The sequence below is a fragment of the Panthera leo genome, chromosome F3, assembly GCF_018350215.1.
Source record: "Panthera leo isolate Ple1 chromosome F3, P.leo_Ple1_pat1.1, whole genome shotgun sequence".
Lineage (NCBI taxonomy): Eukaryota > Metazoa > Chordata > Mammalia > Carnivora > Felidae > Panthera > Panthera leo.
In genome coordinates, this window is record NC_056696.1 from 18,218,577 (window position 1) to 18,237,330 (window position 18,754).

Here is an 18,754-nt window from a genome sequence, read left to right on the forward strand (position 1 = left end):
AAAAGTAACCTCACTTGGTTGTCTATCTAAACTCCAGCACACTTAACTGTCACAGATATTAAAATGGCACGAAAGCAGTACTTGGAATGCTGGTTTCTAAGGCTGTATGGAGGGGAACGATCGGACTTAGTCAGCTGCCCTAAGCCAGACAGAGACCTCCATGTTTATGTAGGATCGCTGCAATTTGTAGACAAAAGGTATTTTTCCATTTGTCCACATGGTTGGTTCCTGCAGGTTCCATTTTTGGTGCGCTTCATTATTAAGAAGGCTTTTGTCATCCAGTCTTTCCTACAGCAATTTCCTGACTGCATCAGATTCTCATTTAAATACACTTTAATGCATTCAAATAAACTAGAGAAAAAAACAGGATTCAGACAGATAATGGAAAAAGAACCATTAAACCATATAAAGTCAAAGTGATCTTTACTCTAGGAATAAAGGTTGTAAAGAACATGTACAAGGAAAGGAGGATTGAGATATACTCCCCAAAAATCACTCACCACCTTCTCTTCATTCCCAGTGGTTTCCAAACTCTTCTCCCTTCTCATTATCCAGCCCTAATCAACTTAAGTTTCCTTGCCACACAACAACTCAAATATTATCTCCAGACACCCACAACTTCCCTCACATATCAACGCCTCTGTACCTTGGATGCTCTCCTGAATAAAGCTCACGAACAATGTGCTTGCAATCACACAGCTGACAGAAAACAATTACTTGGTGTACACCACAGAGGGCCTCTGACCATCGAGTGTGCATTTCGAAGGGTGCTATCTGCACAACCCTCCAGAACACTCTGGCAAAACCGTCTGGAGAGTTCGGTGCTGCTCCAGGGCTACCACATAACACATGACAAACAGCAATGAATGTAAGACACGGGGCCCCAGACTGCATTTCAGTTCTGCCATAGCACTGCTTCACCTTCTTGGAGACTCAATTTCTTCAACAATAAAACAGGTAATTTTAGGTGCTTCACAGAATTTTTAAAGACTCAAAAGAAACCAAGTAAAGCATCTAACCAAAAAGGAAACGGAATATTATAGGCACCAAATAAGTGGCAGTTATTAAAACACTATAACCTAAATTTCTTTACAATTAAAAGGCAGTTGACTGAAGTATGACTATCTGAATATATCAGTCACCATATTCATGATCTTATAAAATTGACAAAAAACATAAAGTAGGCTCCCTAGCTTAAGTAGACTTAAATGTTATCTTAACTCCTAGAGCACTAAGTAGCTCTTATTACAGTAGCTGCACATGTTGATATTTTTTGCTCTCAAACTAGAAGCAAGGAATAAACAGGGGCAACGCTAAATAAAGTACAATTAGAGAATAATACACTTGAATGGCAGCTGGCAAAATGCATTCTGTAGGTGTATCAGTAACTTAGAAACCAGAAAGCATAGAGATGAAACGGTTAACAGGAACAAAAAAGTAGGCATGGGGCTGGGAAAGGATGAGAGGATTTAGGTAAGTGGGAGAGGGAGAGCAAGGCAACACAGATTTATTACAAACAACGTGAACACAGTTCCAGGCAAGAAAAGGAATAGTACTGGGCAATGAGCAAACTTACTTTTTTTTTTTTTTTTATTTTAAATTGTATTTTGAGAGAGGAAGAGTATGTGCATGCAAGCAGGGGAGGAGCAGAGGGAGAGGGAGAGAGTCTTAAGCAGGCTCCACACCAAGCGCAGAGCCCAGAAAAGGCACGAAAGCTCTATGCCCTGCTGTCACCACTGCCACCTTTTGAAAGACAGGTCTTTAACTCCAGCTTTAAGATCTTGATTTGCTACAAGCACTACAAGAATCTTCTAGACTGCATTTTTGTTACTGAGGAAATCAGAAAGAATCCCAGCCTATTACCCAATGTTTCCCTTGGAGCTGGTCCTTAAAACATCTTCCAAAGTGACTGACTTCCTGGGAACTTAGAAAGCCTCCTTATGTGGCTCTTGGAAGGGTTTAAGATAGTAATACCTAATGACTCCTGTGAAATGAAGAACGCAGGTTCTGTAGTGGCCACTGCTGGAACACCTCCCAGATATGAACATTATTATAAACATTATTATAAATTATAAACATTACTAGAAATTTCTAGTGGGATCAAGACTGGATGTGCTGGGGATGGGATCTCTGCTTCTCCCATGTAATTCTAGGCTATTTAATAAAAGGAAAGAAGAGAACTATGCATTTCATAAAGATATAATAGCAACAACAACAAAATGGATGTTCCTGGCTCTCACCCTCAGAAACTCTAACTTAATAAGTCTGAGGTCTAGAAACTCGCATTTTTAATACAAATCTCAGGTAATTAATAATTCTGAAGAAGATGATCAGTAAGATCATACTTTGAAAAAACACTAGTACAGATATTAAAAACTGTCTATAGATGTTGAATTCAGAGAAGGGAGAAGTCTGCATTTTTCTGCTATTGGTTAAGAGGTTGTTGAGAGGGAAGTGGAGAGGAAAGATTTACTTGTTAAAACAAGCAACAGTAACAACAACAACAACAACAACAAAACCATTACTGAGTGCCTATTTACCTGATCCCATGCCAAGGCCAAAACAAGACCAAGATAAACAGGACAATAGTTTTTAATCTAATGAGGCTTCTGAGTTCAGTGAAAATGATCATAGACCTAAAGCTTGTTTTAATACTTTTACATAATCTATATAAATTTACTCAGTTATCAGTACTGGAATTCGAACTACAGAAGTAGCTCACAGTAGTTTAGTAGAAAACTTAATTTCATAAATGGGAATCTATGAAAATTTAAAATAAAATGAAATAAAATGAAAATCTGAGTACTAGTAAATGTCCTATTCTCTTTTCTTCATGCTACCTTTCCCACATTTTAAACTAGTCCATACCATGGGTATTGAGGAGGGCACCTTTTGGGATGAGCACTGGGTGTTGTATGGAAACCAATTTGACAATAAATTTCATATACTGAAAAAATAAATAAATAAATAAATAAATAAATAAATAAATAAAATAAAATAGTCCATACCAAAGGAAAATACATGACATGGGCACAACTTCACAGAATGCAGATTTGAACTCTTTACCTCTATTTCCTTGTTCTTTTTTAATGTTTATTTTTGAGAGAGAGAGAGAGCGCGCATGCAAGTGGGGGAGGAGCAGAGTGAGAAGGGGACAGAGGATCCAGAGGATCCAAAGCGGGCTCTGTGCTGAGAGCCCAATGCAGGGCTCAAACTCATGAAATGTGAGATCACAACCTGAGCTGAAGTTGGATGCTTCATCAACAGAGCCACCCAGATGTCCCAAACTCTTCACCTCTATTTTCAAGTGATGTTATTCCTGCAAAGGATTCAATGAGACTGAGGTAAAGAGTGGGTTAACACAAAGAAAACTAGAAGATGTTGACTTTTACTGCATGTGGAGTTACAGGTTCTTAAATATTACACATTTTTAAAAAATATTTACCATTTCTGAGGTGATGGGAAGAAATAAGAGCTGTTCGTATGGGCCAACATTGTAAGACTTGAAGTCACGGGAAAATATAATAGGCTTCCTTGTGCAGCAGGAGCTCCTTGTCACCAGAAGTATTCAAAAAGTTTGAAGGACGCCCCATTAGACATGTTATAGAATTCATTTCTACAAAGGCCAAAAGGTAAGGAAATCTAATGGTAGTCATCTACTCAACACTCTACTACTTGTGTAGTTACAAAACTCAGCACTGTACTTAAAAGACTTCCTGTCTAATGACATTCTAATATGTAACAAACAGGAAAGAAAAGGGCATGTGGGCACAGTGAGCAGCAAGGTCAAAGGCACAAGGGTTAATAAACAAATAAACAAACAAACCATGATGGGGTGTTTGAGGGTCTTTAATCAGTTCAGTGTTGCCGGAGTGCAGAATGTGCCTATGTAAGTGGCAGGTGACCATGCTGAAGAAGTGGGTAGGGGCTTGATAAAGGAGGGTGTTAAATGTCACATAAAGAAGCTTATATTTTATTCTATAATCATCAGGACATGACTGAGCATTTTAAATAGCTCAGGTAAATTAGCCTGGGACTATTAGGTAATGGCAGGGGATGATGAAAGCCTGAACTAGCAGCGGTACGTGACAGAGTAGCAGGGGACAAAACAGAATATGGAATAAAAATTGAGAGGGAAATGAGATCAGATTTGTGCTTAGACATGTACCAAACTTGTTTTTACATTTCTAAGACTCCATTCTTTAATGGTCAAAATTTTGTACTTACGTAGATTTGATTTTAAATTTAGGGATTACTGAAGAATAGGACTGCATTTAATAAAACTGAAAACAATCCAACATTTTTCATGTTGTGATAAATCACCGCAATAGTCTATATTGTCTGAACTTCCACAGAAATTCCCTTGACTCGTAAGTAAAATACCAAATTGCCATAAAAGTGTCTTCACAACTGTCAGTTACATGTAAGAAGCCTGGCAAACTTCCTAGAAACATTCCTTATCTGAGACTAAATGATTAAAAATCCTAATGGTTAAGATCCTGTCACATCACAACTTCTAGATACCATCAATATTTTCCTCACACTTCAAAAATTCTTGTTCCTGGATAAATAGGTCTTGAGACTTTTATTAGAAAACAAATTTCAGAAAAATGGTTTCATTGCTACTAACAATTCAGATACTGAATTGTCTTTTGTAATTGAGATTACTTCTGTCACTCAACTAAATGACTACATGTGGTATGGTGGGGAGGGGTGATTATAGATGAACATACATTATAAACCATATTTTGCAAAAGGTAATTATCCCTAAAATGTTATACGAAATAAAAGGCCTATTACTATTAACACAGTTCTGAAATATGCTGACAATACACAAATTTAAATAGCAAGAAGTCTAAGATAATTAAAAGTGAACGTTAAAACCCCATATATCTGTAGAAGTAATGCAAGTACTAAAAACTAGAGAGCTGAGCTTAGAGATGGAGAAAGCTGGAAAGAGCAATGCCCCTATGATTGCAAAAAAAAAGCTCAACTACTGCTAATTAATGACATTTATTGAACCTATTAAAGAACTGAATCACAGGCGAAACAATCTAAAACCAGAAGAAACTGGCACCTGCATGGAGAGAGAATACCAGAGTACGGTAAAACCTGGGATGTGAGCAACTTGTTCTGCAAGTGTTCCGTAAGACGAACATTTTTAATAAATTTTAACTTGATAAATGAGTGAGGTCTTGCAATATGAGTAGGACCTGACACCAAATGTCACATGATCACAACTGGGCTGATGGTTCTCTCTTTCTCTCCCTCTCTCTCTGTCTGCAGGACTGTGGGTGATCATTTCCCATGCTCAGATGCTTGGTCTCAGGCTGTGGTGTTTGGCAGAAATCAGTGATTTTTCAGAACGTTGGAAGGTGCCCACAACTGGCAGTAGTGTACTTTTTGTCACTTCAAAGCACTTATGGGCAGTCCCTTGTTTTTCTGTACAAGAGTCAGTTTAGGAATGCCTTGCTTCATTCCAGGTCAGGCTGCCTGCAGATGTAGACCCTTTTCCCTGCTGTCTTATTGCCAGTTACATTAAATACAGCATATGACAAGAATTGATTCATACGGTACTGTAGTCAACATCCATGTGAGCGTATACAGTGGCCCCCACGCAGAAAAAGATTCCAATGAGCCAGTAGATAGCAGTGATTCCGTTAGTGATAGTGGAAGTCGTCCTACACAATAACCCTCCTCTCTTTTGTCTCCCTCATACCAGCCACAAAGGTTTTCAAAGGTAAGTGCAGGTTAATTTGTTTATTCTTACTATTTTGTATTTTATTATTTTGTCTTATATTACAGTATTTAATCCTGTTTATATGAATATTTTTAGGTTACAGAACAAATCATCTGAGTTTCCATTATTTCTTATGGGGAAATTCGCTTTGATATACAAGTGCTTTGGATTACCAGCATGTTTCCAGAAGGAATTATGCATACAAACCATGGTTTTACTGTATTTGCTTACCTGAAACAGAAATAGCTGGACAAGCCAGTGGGAAGATTAAGTTAGCGTTTAACAAAATGCTACAAGGTGGCTAGCACAAAAGTATGAGGCCCCTGCAGCCATAAACACTGGGAGAGGGGTGCAGTGTGCTCTTCCAAAATTTTCTAAAATCTTGGAAACACAACCATTTCCTAAAGCCATTGTTAAGAAAATACATACAGTAACAGTACATTTTGCATGATCAGTTACACACGCTAATTTTCAATAAGATTCTTTGTGGTATTTTCTGTTGTGCTATCTTAAAGTTCACGTATTCTCCCCTCAGATTTGTCAGACACACACCTACTATGTCCTCTAAAGAACAAAAGCTTTAGTCTGTAGAGAAATGGATGAGGAGGAGGGGTGGTCTGAGGACACTGGTAGAAAGTAACTGCAGTTGAGGGAGAGGAACAGAAAACAAAGTGTTTTACTCTCAGGGGAAGGTCAGAAACATATGCTAGCATGACATTTAGAAGATGGGCAGAAAGAACTGTGAAGTCCACAACTCCAAGACCTAGGTTCATAGGACCAAACTTGGACTGAGGATTAATCCAAACTTCAAAGAATGTCCTTCCTCTCATAACCACCCCACCACATAAACAAGCACTAAGAAATAAAATTAGAAAGGAATATAGCAAGGATTACTACAAGAGACAGATTTGTTCCGGGAAACAATGCAAAGAGCAGACCAAAACCTCAGCAGAGAACACACTGAGAAAAATCCTCTGGCAAAGCAGCCAATATTCTACACACAAAGTATCACGAGAATATGGTGCTCTGAGGGTAATCATAGCAACAAAAAACTTCAAAACAACCTCAATCATGACTACATTAACACAACCCCCACAATGAAGTCTGTGAGAATGAAAAGCAGGCTCACCCACAGCATAAAAAATATTTCCCTCAGTACCTACTGTCCCACACAACGCATGGCTTTTAACCAAATATGACAAGGCATTCAGGGAAAACCAATCGGAGGAGACAAAGCAATCATTAAACTAAATTCAGTATGACACAGATGTTGGCACTATGTGAAAGTAACTATCATCAGTGCATTAAAGAAAAGAGTCCAATGAAAAAGGTAGAAAATGTGTAAGATCAGATAATTTCAGCAAAGAGACTTAAACTATGAGAAGGAATCAAACAAATGGTAGAAACCAAAAACATAGTAACAGAATGAACAATTCCTTTAATGGTATGATCAGCAGACTTGACAAATCTGAGGGAAGAATACGTGAACTTGAAGATAGGACAACAGAAAATACCACAAAGAATCTTATTGCAAATTAGCATGTGTAACTGATCATGCAAAATGTACTGTTACTGAATATATTTTCTTAACAATTGACTTATTAAGTTTCCCAAGAAACTTGTTTTCAAGATTAATACATCAAACACTCAGGTAATAATGCAGAATAGACAATTATTTACACTACAATAAAATAATGTTCCATTTACAAAAATAGAAATATAAAAAATTATAATTAAATTTATAAGCAAACTATAAGAAAATTTGTAATTAAATAGTTCTACATCCTTTTTTTTACTACTTCTTACCCATATCACATGAAAATTTTATTTCATATTCTTTCTTTAGATTCTCTATAAATACTTTCAGATCTACCACCAGACATACTGACTATCAACAAACTGTGAGAAAGAGTAAACCAATTATGGATGCACTCCTTTTATTTCAAATTTGGATATTTTACTCTAAATAATTCCTCCCATAAAGTTCATGTTAAAAGTTAAACATTTTTTACACCTATTCAAAGTTATACTAATAACTCATGGCATACCCCATAAAACATACCTTTAATAAGGTAGCTGATACACATAAACCCCGTTGAAACTTCTTTTCGTAAACAGATTTAATATTTTTAGATGGGATAAAGGTGTTTTTATAATCCTATTTACCTCTTCTTCCTTTTTATTTGTGAGATTACATGCAGATTATTAGCAATTATTATGGAGTTATTTTTTTCTTTTTAATGTGTATTTTGTTAGAATAGGAATTCATGAGACTTTTTTAAATTTTTAAATTTTTTTTAACTGAAGTGTAATTAACATAACAGTGTTATATTAGATTCAGGTATACAATATAGTGATTCATCAATTCTATATATTACTCAGTGTTCACAATACGCATACTCTTAATCCCCTTTATGTCTTTCACCCATCCCCCACCCACTTCACCTCTGGCAACTACGTTTAATCTCTGTATTTTTTTTTTTTTAATTTTTTAATGTTTATTTTCTTTTTGAGAGAAAGAGAGAGTGAGCAGGGGAGGGGCAGAGAGAGAGAGAGACACACACACAAACACACAGAATCTGAAGCAGGCTCCAGGCTCTAAGCTGTCAGCACAGAGCCCGACGCCAGGCTCGAACTCATAAACCACGAGATCATGAGCTGAGCAGAAGTCAGAGGCTCAGTTGCTTCTGACTTCAGCTCATGTCAGGATCTCGTGGTCTGTGAGACCTTTTTATAAAAGCCCAAATGTCCACCGATGGATGAATGGATAAAGAAAATGTGGTATATATACACAATGGAGTACTACTCAGCAATCAAAAAGAATGAAATCTTGCCATTTGCAACTACGTGGATGGAAATGGAGGGTGTTATGCTAAGTGAAATTAGTCAGAGAAAGACAAAAATCACATGACTTCACTCATATGAGGACTTTTAAAGAGACAAAACAGATGAACATAAGGGAAGGGAAGCAAAAATAATATAAAAACAGGGAGGGGGACAAAACAGAAAAGACTCTTAAATACGGAGAACAAACTGAGGGTTGCTGGAGGGGTTGTGGGAGGGGGTATGGGCTAAATGGGTAAGGGGCATTAAGGAATCTACTGAAATCATTGCTTCACTATATACTAACTTATTGGGATACAAATTTTAAAAAATAAAAAATAAAGTTAAATCAAAAAAAATTAAGAAAAAAAAAAAAGGTAACAAAGCAAACCGAGGCAGAGTGATTTGGTTAAGTTTCTCACTCTCTTAGGTAACATGAATCTAGAGTGGAAGTAATAAAAGAAAAAATGAAAGGATTAAAATAAAGAGCTTCTAATACACTTACTCTGTGACTTCTTTGTTTCATTTTAAGTTTGCGAAGCTATATAAAAACTAAACTTCAGATCAAGAGCAGAAAACTAACATAATTTTTAGTAATTGGTATTGCTAGTACAATTTAATGCATAGCCTTATCAAGCCAACTTGCCAGACTACATTTCATAGCACTCATTTTTAATCATTAATATTTTGATCCCCTTTAGAAATCTAATAAAAGCAATAAGCTCTCTAGAAAAATAATCACATGGACAGGCAAACTTTTTCATATGCTTTTAGTGGGTCAAATAACATCCTAAAAAAACCTTGTGGGGTAGGTAACATGAATTCCAAATTTTTACTAGACAAATTTGATTTGTATGAGACAAAGCAAAGAGTCCCAAAGGACCATTAAGAGGAAGCAACTAAGCAACCGCTAATCTAATTAACACACATATTTAATAAGGAGCTTTAAAAAAAGAATTCAGTCCAGTAAAACTAGTCAATCGCATCAACTAAGAACTAGTCTGAAGTGTTAGAATTACCATCCATTCTATTTCTTTTAGTATTTCAACATTCACAGAGCTAAAATGCAAGGCTACAGTTGCACAGTTAGAAAATGGGGATGCTACTGCATCGATGCTTCCATTTTACATGTAGGTTAAGTTGTACAATCAAAACTTCACAGCAGTGTTAGGGAAAAAAGCATCAGTCTATTATTTTTCCTATCTCATAATAATCCTTCAAAATATTAAGTTATTAGAACCGAAGCTTTTCATTAGAGGAACATGAGAGGAGCAGATGTTATTAAGATGCAATATAAATCCAAACAATAACTTCCCATTAACCTGTGGTAATTAAGAGTCTATCTGAACACTTACTAACAATGTGAAGCTGCCAAAATCAACGCAAAACACAAAGCAGTAATTAACAGTATTAGAAACATTACAGTAAGAGTAAATTAGTAAAGAATATGGGAACAAAAAATGTTCAAATTTTAGGGAGATTTAAAAAAATGAATTGGTTTTTTTTCTTGCCACTGTTATTTGTAAAATAGTCATATTGAGAAGTACAGTCCTCGAAAGGCGTTACAATTTGTTCAATAAGGATTTCTAAATAACGTCTAAAAAAAATCCCCCCTACAAAGCTTGTTTCTGCATGTTTTCAACATCAGGAAAGTTTCTCGTCTAAGGTAAGTTATGTCTAACTGGCAGAGGGATTCTCTGCTGGGGGCTAGTGCACACCCCAGAAGTAGAGGCAGTTATACCATCTGTGAATTTAGAAGCTGAATCAAGAGAGAAATAATGCAAACCAAGGAGTTTCTCAATGTTCTCATGAGTGGACCTATATGTAAACTATATGGTCTAACGATAAGCATGTAAGTTGGGTTTACATATGGCCACTGGGCAACAGAAATCTGGTCTACAACCCCTTCAAATTAAAGAGGGAAACTGAGGCACCTGGGTGGCTCAGTCGGTTGAGCATCCGACTTCAGCTCAGGTCATGATCTCACGGTTTGGGAGTTCAAGCCCACATCGGGCTCCGTGCTGACAGCTCAGAGCCTGGAGCCTGCTTCCAGATTCTGTGTCTCCCTCTCTCTCTGCCCCTCCCCACTTACACTCTGTGTCTCTCTCTCTCAAAAATGAATAAACATTAAAATAAAAATAATTAAAAAAGAGGGAAATGAAATTCAGATAAGTTAGGTGACTTACCTACATGCAAAAAGTTAATTAACTGCTATAAGTCTTCATCCCTTTAAAGAAATAGTAGATCCTGCAAATTTAACTTCAAATATACCTCCCAAATTCTTGGACCGAGGTGAAGCTCCATCACCAGTGCCTTTGTACTCTTGCCTACCACATCTGTTTTTCTGTTAATTAAACTAAAACCACTAATCAAAAGTTGAAGTCAATCACTTTTCTTAAAGTCCTTTATATAGTTGCACAGAAAAAGTTCAAGGTTCTTAACACAGTCTAGAATGACCCTTAAAAAAAAATTGTTCTTCATCTACCATTTCGTGTTTCATCTCCCACTAGTCCTGTTACATCCTAGCAGCTCCAAACACACAGGGCTCTTTCAGACTCTTAAGCTTTTGTACCTGCTGTTCCTTCTACCTGGAAATATACCTGGAATAGATTTGCATAACTTATGCAAAATACTAAGATAGGAGGGCAGGGGAGATGCTCAAATGTTAATTTTCTAACTTTTACATATTATTACTAGCAGTACTACCATTTACTGAAAAGTTACCATGTATGAGTGTTTCATATGCATAATGTCATCTGCTTCCTAACAACACTTTACAGTATTTAAATATTCGTATTAACTCACTACAAAAATGAGGAAGTAAACTCAAAAAGGATAAGGAATTTTTCTAAGGTGTCACAGCTAGCAACAGAACCAAGGTTTATAACTAAAAATCAGATATACCTCATGTCCCTCTTCTCACCTCGTCAGCTCTTACCTTCATCGCCCCATCCCAGACCATCAGTGCCTGTCACGGTTAAGAGGAACTACAGTGTAAAAACTGCTCTGTTTTTCTGGAAATCAAAATAACAGTAGATATCAAAAGCTAAAAAATATTCTGAACCCTTTCATCTAGTTTTTCCCTCACTTACAGGATTTTGTATTACAAATACTGCAAGAGAAAAGGGGAAAAACAATACGCCCCAAAACATTATGAACTTATGACTATGAAAAACTTAAGAGGCAGCCTAAATGTTTAATAATAAAAGACAAACAGTAATTCATAATAAATGTAAATGCCTTCCACTAACATTATGATGTAAAGAGAGAAAATGCTTAGATGTAACTAGTGTAAAAAGCTAAATACAAGATATGTTTATAATGTAAAACTATTTAAGAAATGTAGGCCGAAGACTGGAAGGACAAACATCAAAACATTAACTGCTGTTCTGTTTACATGCTACAATTACAGGTCAATTTTCCCAATTCTCTATTTTCTAAAAGTTCTCTATTAATGAAGAAAAATGTAACACTCCACAGTGGAGATGATGAAGGGATGAAAGAAAGTCATTACGGGCCTCCTGAGTAAGACCTAACTGGATCTAGAGGCCCTAAATGCAGAAGCTAAGTTTATCCTCGGTCAGGCATCACAACAGGCACAGAGGGAAAGCTGTGGTTATTTTGATTGGTTTTGAGTCTTCTGATATATCACTTGTATATTTTAGCAAGCGTAAGAGAAAATTGAATAATTCAAATGCAAATGTTCACGCAAAGAACCAAAACCTCATGCTTATTCTAAAAAGTAATTGCCACTTATCTATCACATAGTAGAACCATGCATGGCACCTAAACTGGGTGAGAGAATTTCTTCCTAAGGGTTTATTCACACCTATTCACAGCGAATAGTTTCACTCTCAATAACTCAGCTTGATGCAAATCTTTACACCTAAAAAAACCCACAGGACATACACAAGCTTAAAAATAACTTATGTTTTTTGATAAATCTCATCCAATAGAAAAAATACTATTTACTATTACTAGTACCAAAAAACAAAACTCTTTCACCCCATTAGTTATAACAAATGGGGGAGGGAGCGTAAAGTTAATACTAGAGTTAAACAAAGACTTAACAAAAAACCAAAAACCAAAAACCAAAATAACCCTTGAGAAGTGATTTTTTTTCTTCATATCCCTAAAATGATGATTTGGAAAGCAGAAAATAAAAAGGAAAAATAAGTAAAAGCATGCCCCTAATGCATAGAAAACAATCTCAACTCTGGTCAAAATTATGTAGTTTTCTTCATTCTGCATCTTCACTATAGAAAGACTGAACCTTATTTTTAAACATGGTGAGGACTCTGATGGAGAGTGTAAAAATCTACAGGGTAACCAGGCTTTCCCTTAACAATAATGACCAGTGAGATCCCTAGAAGGGATCCTACAATTTGTTTTGCTGACAATAACTCATCCTTTCCACTAATAAAGGAAAACACAGTTCTCAGATCTTAAAAATCCTGAGAAATTTAAAAAACTTAGAATTAAAAAGTCTTAAATCTTTACAAAACCGAAAACTTTGAGAAAATGGAAATATTCCTCATAAAACAAGGACTTCTACTGAATTTTGAAGCTGCAGGGCTAACTTACTAATTGGGAGAAGCATAATTAGCCTTTTATTCTTTTCAGAATACAGAATAAAACTGCTTTTAAATATAAATGCTCACATTATCCATTCTTATTAAATGACATTTTGGATTTATCCAAACCATTATAGTTTTCTATTAGCAAACATCAAGGATTATCACATGAATTACAGATTTGTTGTTTAGAAAAAAAACAGTAGGAAAATGCACAGGAGTATGACTTGTGAAACTTAAATTATCCTTGGCTGCTATATATTTCAAAGGTATCTAGATAATCTGGCATGAAATAAAATATTTCACTTTTTACTTATCAGGTGATAATATTATATGAGAATCCCTAAGATATATAATAATTCTTAGCAATTTTTTTTAAAATAAAAAGATAGGGGCACCTGGGTGGCTCAGTTGGTTAAGCAACTGACTTCAGCTCAAGTCACGATCTTGCGTTCCTGAGTTTGAGCCTCACACTGGGCTCTCTGCAGTCAGCGCGGAGCCTGCTTTGGATCCTCTGTCTCCCTTTCTCTGCCCTTCTCCACTCTGTGCTCTCTCAAAAATAAACAAACATTTAAAATAAAAAATAAAGGGGCGCCTGGGTGGCTCAGTTGGTTGAGCGTCTGGCTTTGGCTTCACAGTCTGTGGGTTCGAGCCCCGCATCAGGCTCTGTGCTGACAGCTTACAGCCTGGAGCCTGCTTCGAATTCTGTGTCTCCCTCTCTCTCTGCTCCTCCCCCACTCATGCTCCATCTCTCTCTCTCCTTCAAAAATAAGTAAAAACATTAAAAAAAAATTTTTAATAAAAAATAAAAAGATAAACTCTTGGGCCTCCTAAAATAAACCAAAGTTTGGAATGTTGTGAGAAATAAAAAAACACTATAAACAAAGGCAACTACTACTATCTTGCTTTCCAAATCTCTACAGAGCAACTCACAAAGATACACTTGGTGTATCACAAAGCCACAGCTCTAGATACTTAGGATTTAAAAAAGTAAATTAACAAAAAGGAACTAAATCTTGAAGTCAGATTTACTTTCTATATAATCTATCCCGAAAGCTTCCTACTTCTATCAAAGTTGAAGACCTTGAAGACAGGGACGCCTGGATGGCTCAGTCAGTTAAGAGTCCAACTTTGACTCAGGACATGATCTCATGGTTTGTGAGTTTGAGCCCTGCCTGGGCTCTGTGCTAACAGCTCAGAGCCTGGAGCCTGCTTCAGATTCATTCATTCATTCATTCATTCATTCTCTCTCTCTCTCTCTCTCTCTCTACCCCTCCCCCATTCACACTCCATCTCTCTCTCTCAAAAATTAAACATTAAAAAGAAAAAAAAAAGATGGGGGCCACCTGGGTGGTTTAGTCGGGTAAGCGTCTGACTTCAGGCCATGATGTCATGGTTCACAAGTCTGAGCGCCACATTGGGCTCTGTCTTAACAGCTCAAAGCCTGGAGCCTGCTTCAGATTCTGTGCCTCTCTCTCTGCCCCTTCCCCACTTGTGTGCCCAGACACGCACGCACATGAGCACTCTCACTCATTAAAATAAATAAAAACATTTTTTAAAAGTTAAAAACAAAAAAGACCTGAAGACAAACATAAGCATGATAAACTGTCTATTTAATTCTCAACAGTGTGTAAAAAGTCTGGTCATTTAAACCAAATGTTTCAGATTTATTATCTGCCTTTATCTTTACCTTTTGGTTAGCTATCACAGTTCAAATAAAGAATCTTTTATCCAAGTTAATCTTATCTAGAGTAAAACAAGACTAATAAAAATAGCCCCAAAATGAAATAGCTTCTTTACAGTAATTATAATAGATTGACTTTTCTTTAATCTATATAATCAAATTATTTCTATGTTCAGCAGTAATAACTTTATCCCATCCCGGAAATACCAACACCAACTTCTGATAGTTTATTTGAAAAAAATACATAAAATGGGATTTAAGAAATAGTGGAAATAAGGGAGATCTGAAACGCACAAAACCCTGGAGTGATCACATCAACAGAGAGCTGTCATGAGAACAACAGGAATTAATGTGAGACTAGAGAAGTAAAATACAAGCATATATTTCTTTTCCTCAGATAGTATGCAAGTTTGAATTAGCAGGAAACACTTTTCTCTTAAATGATTCCTGTCCTTGGTTCATTCTGCTTTGAGTAATAACTAAGTAAATTTTTATTCAACTAGAAAATAAATAACCATGGTATTTCATACATACATTTTAGCATATAAAACCAACTTAAGTAGTGTTCATTAAAAACTTTTAAGTCAAGGAAATGATATTCAATATTCACTCTCTGGCCTTCTACTACTTCTAATATAGAAATTTGGTAGGAACTATCCAAAGATAAACACTTAGAAACCAAAGTTAATCTCTTCCCATCTCAAAATATTTTAGACAATTTAAACTGTGGTGGGGTATTACTGAAAAAATTATTCATATACATATTGTTTCATGTTTATTTTTGAGAGAGCATGAGCAGGGGAGGGGTTGGGGGGGGGGGGGTTGGGCAGAGGATCCGAAGCAGGCTCTGTGCTGACAGCACTGAGCCAGATGGAGGGCTCGAACTTACAAACTGTGAGATCACGACCTGAGCCAAAGTTATATGCTCAACCAACTGAGCCACCCAGGCACCCCTTTCATTTTTTAAATTATTTATAGGTTAATGGCATAATTCAGAATGCACTCTCAAATTAATATTTTTTTTCTCTTATACAAAGTAAAACAAAAAAAAAACAAAAACCAAGTAGCTTAAAGATTTCTGTCAATTCTATGCTTCAAAATTGGCATACTTTAGAAGGACAAACACTATTTCAAAAAAATTGTTTAATGAGACAAATTGTAAAAACCATTTTGATGTAGGTCAAATTCCATTACAGTACATAAAAATTAACAATAATGATATATTTAAAATGTTGATTAGCAGACCTGCTAAAATTTTGTTGATTGCATTACAATATTCACTGTAAAATATCTAATGCAACAAATGTTTTCACAGAAACTGTCCATACGGTAGTGGACATTAAGGTTAAGGAATATTTACACTTAATGAAATTTACTTAGAGAATAAATAAATTACAGCTTTGCTTCAGTTTTCCACCACCTTCTTGATTCCTCTCTTTTCTACTTTCCCACCCCACTCTAGTCTGGACACTAAGGGAAGAGTGGAGCACTTAGGAGATGTGAGCCACAGTCTTCCTGGAAGTCAGGGTCCACGCTCAGAATCTTCTTTCCTTCCACGCCCAAGACAAGAGTTCATTCACATTGGCCCTCTTCCAGTCAGGAAAATTTTCTAAAGTGTTATAAATCATCCAGCTAGAGAAAAGAAGAAAGGAAAGGAAAGATAAAAGGAAAAAGAGAAACAGAAATGAAGAAAGAAGAGAAGAAAGAAAAAGAAGCTCTTGTGTTGTCTTCTCCATGTTCGTTGAAGAATTCAGGATCAGAAATAGCTTAGAAGTGTGAGAAGTTAATATGTATTAAAGACTGGTGTTTTTTTAATTAAAGAAAAGAAAAAAGACTATTATCTTTTATTTGTCTCTTCCCAAGGGGATAATGGAGTAGCAAAATCTAACAGATATTAGATATTCATAATTATAATTATTACCTTGTTAGCAGATGCTATTTCTGTCTCTTGGTTACTATGTCTAACAAATCTCTTTCCAGTGGTAACATAAATCATCTGTTCCCAAACCTGAATATTCATATAATTTTCTAAGAAGGCCTGGGGAAGTTTTTAATACAAATCTCTACCATGCTTCCTTCCTTCTCCTAAATAGGGCTTCATGGGTCTAAGAATACATATGTTTTGTTTTGTGTGTGTGTGTGTGTGTGTGTGTATTTTTAAGATCCCCAAGGTGATTCTGATAATCAGTCAGGTTTGAGCATCACTGGCATAAATAAATTTTATTATAGATGCATTCTGCACTTTCATTAGAAAGCAGAATGGCTTTTTACATGTGCTTTAGTTTTGTGCAATCTGCTGCTTTATACACAGTGTTTACTAAGTCAGGGAGGGATGCCTATCTCTTAGATAAAAACATATGAATTGGAAAAGTAAATATGTTAAATCTTTTTGGAAGAAGACAAAATTGTAAAATAGTAGCAATGTTGAAAGGGAAGGAAGAACAGGCTATAAATCTAACAAAATATTAAGCTAATAATAAATACCAACTTTTGTATAGTCCCATGTACTTTAAAATTTTCATTGCTTTGAAAATAAGCAAAAGCCTGAAAGTTATCCCAAGGGGCAGACTGGTAATTATGAAATAATTATAAAGGTACCCATGAATGCTGATGTCAGGAAAACTAGTTTTCTTAAACTGATGTAATCTTGATATTACCACTGAGTTTCAAGGGAGTCTAATAGATGTCAGAAGTTATCTCCCACCTCTACTCCAACATTTCTTTGGTTCCAAAATTAGTATTTAATTAATTATGCAACAAGCAAGATAAAGGACAAGCCTGAGAGAATGTATCATTCATTACAAAAATCATATACTAATTACACATTACGTGCAAACAATTTGCTTAGTGCTAAGGATAATTAAAAATGAATGACACTAATAACAAACATTTATATAGCTCTTACTCTCTGCCAAAAGCTATTCTAAACTCTTTATGTACATTAACTTACTTTAACTTTATAATAATCCTAAGAGATAGGTTATTATTATCATCAGTACTTTATAGATGAGGAGGGGGGTGCCTGGCTGGCTCAGTCTTTAGAGTGTGCAACTCTTAATCTCGGGATCAGAGTTCAAGCCCACAGTGGGTGTGAAGCCTACTTAAAAGAATATTTTTCTAAATACGATGAGGAAATTGAAGCAAGGGACAGTTGAGGAACTTGAGTAAGGTCACAGAGCTACTATGTGGAAAATGTGATTGAACCTAGGTGGCCTGGTTGCATAGTCTATGCTGTTGTTCAATACAGTAGGATGCCTTTTTTCAAGTTCACAGGCTAGCAGGGAATAAGAGACATGAATATAATTAATACCACAGGTATTATATTATTCAGCAAATATTTTTTTAATGCTATTATTTTTTTTAACGTTTATTTATTTTTGAGAGAGAAAGAGAGCACAAGTGGGGAAGGGGCAGAGAGAGAGGGGGACACAGAATCTGAAGCAGGCTCTGGACTCCAAGCTGACTGTTAGCACAGAGCCCAACGCAGGGCTCGAACTTACGAACCATGAGATCATAACCTAAGCCGACGTCAGATGCTGAACCAACTGAGCCACCCACGTGCTCCTACTCAGCAAATATTTTTAATGAATAGGAATCATGAAAGATTTAGGTAAAGAAAAGAAGATTCCTTAAGAATATGAGGTTTTAGTTAAAAACACTTCAAAAAAGTGTTTCACTATATTAAAGTCTTATTCGTTAGAAATAAGAATATAAAAAATGTATTTTATTTTATGACTGAAAAAGCTGCTCTCACCTACTAGGCTATAACTTTGTATAGTATGGGTGATAACAGAGTTGACAGATTCCCAAGCCAAGTTTTGCTGGACTTTGTTTCAAGGGAGGGAAATTAGGAAAATCCTTGTCCTGACATCATTCATTTGAGAGTTACAGAAACTTCCATTATGATTCCTGTTGTTTCTGGCCACAAAAGAA

At 36.0% G+C, this 18,754-nt stretch overlaps 1 protein-coding gene and 1 non-coding gene across 8 annotated transcripts in view; both read right to left on the minus strand.

Annotated features, from left to right (window-relative positions):
* COP1 (COP1 E3 ubiquitin ligase) overlaps positions 1–18,754 on the minus strand; it is a 261,318-nt gene that overhangs the window by 27,020 nt on the left and 215,544 nt on the right. The window contains exon 19 of one of the 7 annotated variants that reach the window (XR_006199155.1): positions 11,502–11,577. The exons of the other annotated variants lie outside the window; for them this stretch is intronic. The gene's annotated coding sequence lies outside the window, so the exon portion shown is untranslated. The remainder of the gene's footprint in view (positions 1–11,501; positions 11,578–18,754) is intronic. 7 annotated transcript variants of the gene reach the window in all.
* Positions 102–242, minus strand: LOC122212518. The gene has a single exon (XR_006199194.1).